Source organism: Benincasa hispida, chromosome 3 (genome assembly GCF_009727055.1).
Source record: "Benincasa hispida cultivar B227 chromosome 3, ASM972705v1, whole genome shotgun sequence".
Lineage (NCBI taxonomy): Eukaryota > Viridiplantae > Streptophyta > Magnoliopsida > Cucurbitales > Cucurbitaceae > Benincasa > Benincasa hispida.
Window position 1 is genome coordinate 50,666,919 of NC_052351.1, and position 8,071 is coordinate 50,674,989.

General features: G+C 35.9%; 1 pseudogene; it reads left to right on the forward strand.

Annotated features, from left to right (window-relative positions):
- Nucleotides 1-412: 412 nt before the first annotated feature.
- Nucleotides 413-1,321, forward strand: LOC120073606 (annotated as a pseudogene).
- The last annotated feature ends 6,750 nt before the right edge of the window (nt 1,322-8,071 follow it).

Genomic DNA, 8,071 nt, shown 5'->3' on the forward strand with positions numbered 1-8,071 from the left:
ATTAAAATTTTAGTTTTATCTTCTATTTTTTTCATATGATACAGCTTACAAAAATGAGATTATAATATTAAAAAAAATCCAAATAATTAATTCTTTATCATTATTATCTATTTCCCGTCTGTTTGACCATAAATTTTTTCCCGTTGAATAATTACGCTCTGACTTTAAACTAAAGATCATAATCAAATATGTCCTCTTCCAAATCGAAAACGATCTTATTCTTTTGGCGGGAAATTCAAAATCACACTCCCTTATCACCCAAGGTATCCTACATCTATTAGGATTTCCAAATCTTTTTTCCATATATGAAACACTTTATAAAATTCCCAATCAGATCCAAAAGTTTCAGTTTTCGAAAACAAATATCATCATCAATTTCATACCGATTTGATTTCACGAAGAACATTTACAAATGGGTAGAAGAAATCGAGCACGTTCGAGAAGAGAACCTTTGATTCGACAAGTTTGGGTTTCGAATTTCGATTCCAAAATCTCCAAATTCGATGAATGCCTTCGATCTCACTCAATTCTGTCTATCGACACAGAATTTGCTGGTTTTATCAGAAAATCTCCACGGGGTTTGATTGAAGAAGCCATTTACGATGACTTCCGATTCAATGTCAACCAAATGAAACTGATTCAATTGTGTATAACAACTTGTGATGATTCTGGTCATATCAGCGGCACATGGGATTTCAATTTCTCTGATTTCGACTCGGAAGCCGACGCTTAAGGCTCTTCTTTTGTTTCGTTTCTAGAACAGAACGACATCGATTTAAAAAAACTGAAGAAAGATGGAATGCCCATCAGATTATTTGTTGCATTCCTACCTATCATCCGAAAGCATAACGTTTTTAGATGGGTCACCTTCCATGAACTCTACGATATTGGGTATCTGATCAAAGCGATGGGTTTGATCACCGTCTTTCCAGAATCAATGGAGGAATTCGCGATAGTGGTGGTGAATGGGCTGGGAATTGTGAGGGATTTAAAACATATGGCTCGATTCTGTGAAGGATTAGAAGATAAGAAACTTGGGCTTCAAAGACTAGGGTATTTGCATAATCAAAAACGATTTGGATCGAAGCATAACGCTGGATCCGATAGTTTACTCACAGCTTCTGCGCATTTTGAGGTGATGCATCGATTTGATATGGATTCAGTGGTTTGTGATGGATTCTTATATAGTTTTTGAAATAACCTTGAATCCATGGAGATAGAGATGAAGATGAAGGTCTGTCAGTCGAAGATGATTAGATTTGGTCAAATTCCATATGCAATCCCACTTTTTTGTTATACTCCTTATTATGTTGCCTATTGATTTAGGTTTAGTATATTAGAGCATTCTTATTTTGTTGTTGTTGGTCTCTCATTGTATTGATTGTATTCAAAGTAATAAAAACAAGAAGGTTTTCTGCTCCATTCTTTGTGGATTTTGTTTCATTTTATGATTCATTAATGACCCATTAGAGAAATTTTAAGATCAAATTACGTCCACTTACTCATATGCTTTGGTTGGTTATTAGACTTCCACTGACTTTTTTTATGATTGAATCACTAAAAAGGATTATAAAAATTAGATATTAGTATTAGTTAATTGGGATTTGTTAGTGGAATTTAATTAAATTTTAATCACAGTTTTAATTGGGTTGGTGGGAAGTAGAGTTTAATCTGAGCTTATTTTAATTCAATCCATGTCACAAACCCTACGTAATTAATGCAAACATTAATTCCCTTCCAAATAGGAACTCCGACTTTTTTGTGACAAATAATTAAATAAAGTGTATCTATACTCAGAGATCTTAAACTTAGATTTAATCAATTTTATACAACGTTTACATATTTTTTTTGACCAATATCAATTTAATATCCTAAAATTTTAAGAGCTATATCAATTAAAGTCTCAAATTTGATACAACCTCCAATGCTTAGGATATAAATTGATATTTTTCCTATTCTCGTCTACCATTTGCGGCTTACACATTAGAGGCAATAACTTTTTTTAATAGTTATAAGAGAACAATAATAATTTTTAGTCCATTCATATTCTGATTTATTTTGACATGCTTCACAAAATAGTTTTTTTTATTATAAAACCTTGTTCATAGGAATCAATAGGGGCAAAAAAGTTATTTGGATTGAACTGTTTTTTTTCTTTTAAAGAATAATAAAAGATGATTTTCAAGTATGAATGTGATACATACCAAACCCAACTTTAATGAGTTATAGTTATTTTATTTATTTGGTTTTTGGTATTTCTGAATGGTTATAAATCTAAATGCATGTACGATTTTTGGTATGTTCGATCTTTGAATGTTGGTATTTCTGAATGGTTAGAAATCTGATCTGTTAGAAATTCAAATTTGATTTTTTTTGTATGTCTCAAATTTTCGGTATGTTTGATCTTTAAATGTTACTATTTGACGTTTTGTAGGTGAAATTTGAAAATGATTCTATCGAATAATAATGAGTTAGAACAAGGTGGTTCAACTCCAATATCTATGAATATGAGCGAATCAACACCAATAAACAGTATTTCTAGTGGGAATGATCAATCTACGCCTATTACATTAGATACCAATGATAATGAGGATGTACTAAAAAGTGTTGACGTCAGTAGTATGGAATCATTATAAAAGATAAAAAATTAATGACACCATGAAAGCAATATGTAATTATTGTGGAAAAAAGTTAGGAGGGGAATCTAAAAATGGGACAAAGCATTTATATTACCATTTCAAAATTTGTCCCTTTTGGAGACAAAGAGACATTAGACAATCATGTTTGAGACCCACTAAAACCAATGAAAAAAAGTAGTCCTAAATCCGACCTTCTTTGATTATGAAGCTTCTCGAAGAGATCTTGCTTGTGCTATAATTTTACATGAATATCCAATAAACATGGTTGAACACAAAGGGTTTATAAAGTTTTTTATTGGTGTTCAGTTGTTTTTTAAGATGATTTCAAGAACCACGATGAGGAGAGATATAATAAAAATTAATGAAGAAGAGAGAATTAAAACAATGAAGTTTTTGGAAAACAATAGAAGTACGGTTGCTCTTACTACGGACATGTGGACTGCATCTAGCCAGAAGAAAGGATACATGGCAATCACTGCATATTTTATTGATGATTCTTGGGTCCTGCAAAGCAGACTCTTAAGGTAATTTAAATCTTTTATGTTGTTATGTATTTTGTTTTGTTCATTTGGTAGTTTTCATTTTAACATATTATTACATAATACTACTATACTAGGTTTGTACACGTGCCACATCCACATACTGGACAGTTACTTTCTGAAGCATTAATGGAGTGAATTTTTTATTGGAACATAAATCGTAAATTATCCACTTTAACATTAGATTATTGTTCAACAAATGATGCAATGGTTGATATTTTATTAAGGAAGTTAGATTTTAAGGACAATGTGTTGTTCATGGAAGTTTGTTCCACATTCGTTGTTGTGCACATATTTTGAATTTGATAGTGAAAGATGGTTTGGCTGTAATTTTGGATGGTATAGAGAAGATTAGAGGTACTGTTCATTTCAGGACTCTTTCGGCAAAAAGGAAGGAAAAATTTTGAAGAAGGGGCTCATCAATTACAAATTCCATGCACTTAAAAACTATGTCTTGATTGTGTTACAAGATGGAATTCAACCTTTGTGATGCTCAAAACTGCTTGGAATACAAGGATGTATTTCTCATCTAAAACAACTTGAACCACTATACACTTATCTTTCTTCAGATACTGATTTGGAATTTTGCAAAAGAAATGTGTGATAGATTAGAACCATTTTACTTGATGTCTGAGTTGTTTCTGAGTCAAGTTATCCAACCTCCAATATCTTTTTTGAAGAAGTTTGTGAAATTAGGTTGGAACTTTCTAAGTGGCTTAACTCTGATATTGAGGGAGGTACAAGTAATGGCATCAAGAATGATTGCTAATTTTGAAAAAATAATGGTGTGTGATTCATGGTGTATTGGCAATAGCTACAGTATTAGATCCTAGGTTTAAAGATGAGATTGATCCAGTTTTATTTTCCTCAAATCTATTGATCTCATCATACGGTTGAAATTAAACGTGTTAGAGAATTGTGTTGTGATTTGATGAAGTTTTATAGTTCAAATTCAAGAACCATAGAAGAACCTCAACGTTCTACATCTACAATTAGTACTTCTTCAACTTCAAAACGAGATAGAAGTAGCAATTCAACTGCTCTTGTTAATAGGAAAGATCGATATCTTAAGTTTGAAGAGTTTGTTAATAATGTTGAAAATGATCTGATAATGTCAAATCAGAGTTGGATCATTATTTGGATGTTTCCTCTTCTACCGCGGTCGGATGACTTTAACATTTTGCAATGGTGGAAGTTGAATGGAGTGAAGTAGTTTTGTATCAAATTGCAAAAGATATTCTAGTCGTTCTCGTCACTACTGTTGCTTCTGAATTTGCATTTAGTATTGGTGGTAGACATGTAGGTCCACATTGTTCTCAAATTCATGAAAATTTATTGGAAGTTTTGATGTGTACTCAAGAATTGTTATGGGCGGAAGGTATGAATTAGTATTATTGTTTAGTTTATTTAATAAACTTTTATTATTTACAATTTGAGATCTAATTTTTCTTTTACATGTCTTAAATAGATAAGTATACTCCTATAGACGCTAAAGTTTTGGAAAATGTTCTTGAGGATCGAGATCCAGATGATGTAAGTTATATGTTCGTGTATTATTATTATTATTAATTTAATATTGATTTATATTAATATGTACAATATTTGTGTTATTTTTCAGGAATCATCTCTTACAAAGTTGGATGAAATTCGTTGACGGCGGCTTGGTTTGGTTATGTTATTGTCATGTTGTCATGTTGTGTTGTGTCTCAAACAAATATGTTGTTGTTGTTGTCATGTTGTAACTTTTCTTAAAACAATTATTGATGTATATTTTTATTATTTAAGTTTAAGTAGAATTTTAATGAGAATTATTGATGGATTATGAATGAATGTTTTTATTACTTAAGTTTATGTTGAATTTTAATGAGAATAATTGATGGATTATGAAATTTGAAATGTATTTAATAGAAAAATTGATAATATTCTATTGAAATTTGCACTAAAAAATGTTTTGTTTCCATTAGAATTGCACTAGAAAAGTCCATATTTGATTAAAAAAAAACGAAGAACAAAGGCGAGGAATTTTTTCCCACAGGGAAATTCGCGGGAACTGAGAATGGTGTAAAACCCATGGTTATTCTCCTTAATAACATAGAATAAAGAGGAATTTGATCCTAGGGTACCAGTAGGAAGGACCCTAAAAGGATAAAAAGGAATGGAAAACTTTGGGGATTTAAACCGTAAGTAGTGGAGATGTGATTAAACGAAATTCCTTCTATAAAATTTGACTAAGTGTTTAGGGGAGTGCATGCGTTGGCCATAAGGTCTTGGGCAAAGGGGGGAAGTGTAATAAGAGTAACTCATGCCTTGGAGATCAATGTATTAGGCAAAGGAGGTATTGAAGGATAGCATGAGGGCTGGAGGGAGCCATGCGTCGAGCAGGCTCGGCTAGGCCCCAGGCATACGTCAAGCAAGCACGCAGCGATGCCTCGCCCGGTGATGCATCTGAGCACCTCGCCCATCCGTACGTCAAAGCATCTCGCTTATGCGTCGATCAGCCGAGCGAGCATCCATGCGTCGAAGCGTTTCACCTATGCGTCAAGTGACCGAGCGAGCATCCATGCGTTGAAGTGCCTCGCCTATGCGTCAAGCGGCCGAGCGAGCATCATACGTTGAAGCGCCTCGCCTATGCGTTGAGTGGTCGAGCGAGTGATGCGTCGAGCGGAAGAGCAAGCCCTATCGAGCGATGCATCCATGCCAAGCTGCCGACCATGCACCCATGCCATGCGACCTAAGTACACCATGCGTTGATGCTAAGCTATGCGTTGGAGCCGTGTGCCTTTGCAATACGTTGGGGAATTGTTGATGGCTTGCACGAGGTGTGCATTGGATATAGGCCATGTGTTAGACAAGGATGGATGCATAGTATTGGCTCTTGCATTGGTTAAGGTTTGCGATCATGTTATGTTAGAAGTTAAGGGCAACTAAGGACTTTCATGCGTTGGGACCATATTAGGTGTTGAAGATCAACTATGCATTCTAAGTAGGCTATGCATTGGTACCTTAGGCTAAGTTGTATGCCTTGAGAATCACCCTAATTGAAGGGAATAAATGCATAGGAATGCTGAGATCATAAGGAAAACGTCATCCTAACAAGTGGCTCGTTGAGAATAAACCTTCGGACTTAAGCAATTGAGGTGGAAGCTTGAGAATACATGCAAAGTTGGTCTTATGAGTTGGCATTGTAGAAGGGAGACATCTAGCACTTGCATGGCCCAAACTTGCGTTGGTAGACACCTCAAGCAAGAGGTGGAAGGGGTTGTAGGTTGGCACACCTTAAGAACAACACTTGGGGAAGTAGGTGTCAAGCATGGAAGGCTCTTGGACGCCTATAAAAGGAGGGATGCGCCACTCCAAACCTCCACACCAAGTATTTTCTCAAAGGGCATAAAGAAAGGGAAAATAAGAAGAGAGAAATTTAAGTGTGGGTCGGAGTTTCTAGCAAGGACGCGGAGGAGCCAATCTGTCTGGACAGCAGCGATAGGCCAATTTCAAACCACTAGTTCTCCCAAACCACTCATGCGAATCAGATGATTCCTAGACCAAAACTTTCTAAATTAAGTCTAGTTTCTGTACATAGGCTGCCTTAGCAAAATTCTAACTGTAAGGTTGTCAAAATTAAGGAAAACCGTGAGGTGCTCACCAGGGAAAAGACAGCCGAGCCAGGCGGAGTGAAATTGATCCTCAAAGCTTTCGCCAAAGAATTTTGGGGTGAAACTTTAGAGTATTGTAGTTAAGACATTTTCCTACATTTTTAAGAAGGAATTGTCTTAAGATAAGGACTGGAAGTGATAGTAATCTAAGCTTCAATACTGAATAGGATCCAATGGTAGAATCAGGGAAACCGGGTGAACTGCGTGACAAGTTCTCCATACGTTCACTATGAGTGGTAAATTCTTCCTTTGTTGTTTTGTGAATATTGTAAATTAATATGCTGTAGGTTATGTATGATGATTGGGATGGTCAGGGGGTCTAAAGACCTAAAACCTGAGCCCAGAGTAAATCCTTACAGGATGGTCAGGGGACTGAGGAGTCTAGTGCCTGAGCCTGTGGGATTGAGAATCCTTGAAGTGGGATGGCCAGAGGGCCGACGAGCCTAGCCCATGATAGGAGGAGCTATGTGCACGTAGGCTGGTATTATTGTTATGATATTATGTGTTAAACATCTACCGTGTGTGTAGGTGGATAAGCTTCATGCTTTGTTGGAGGTTCACTTGGAAACCTCATGTGGGTTGTGGAAGATTTATAATTGTATCACCACTCATTGAGCTTTGTAAAAGCTCATGGTTTATCTCTATGTTTATCTTGCAGGTAGCTGACGAGTCCAAGTTGCAGTATTGGTTAAGGTCCGCCACAAGTTGAAAATAGCTATAAATAAGACTGGTTACCGGGATAGGGTTTCCATGTGTATTTTATAATTGAACCTATATACTAGTTTCTAATAAAAAGCATGTATTCCTTTTCAGCTGCAAATGTACTAAAAGAAACTAGTAGTTAAGCTATAATAGTAACANCTAATAAAAAGCATGTATTCCTTTTCAGCTGCAAATGTACTAAAAGAAACTAGTAGTTAAGCTATAATAGTAACAGATTATATCACGCCTCTCCATGGGCTCAGGAGGATGGACTCGGGGCGGGGTGTGACAAATGGTATAGGGGTAGAGGTGGGGATGGGGATGGCTTCCCCATCCCCGCCCCTGTCTCTTATACACATCTAGATGTGTATAAGAGACAGGCCCCGCCCCGTGGACATTTCTAGGTGTGAGATGAAATTCGCTCCTGCCTGCTTCTAGGGATAGTAGAAAGGTTGTTTTATTGAGTGCTAACTTCGGGTCTTGAACAATGGGCCCTACCCTCTCGCTGGCCTGAGAGGGACCTAATTTGGTGGTTAGA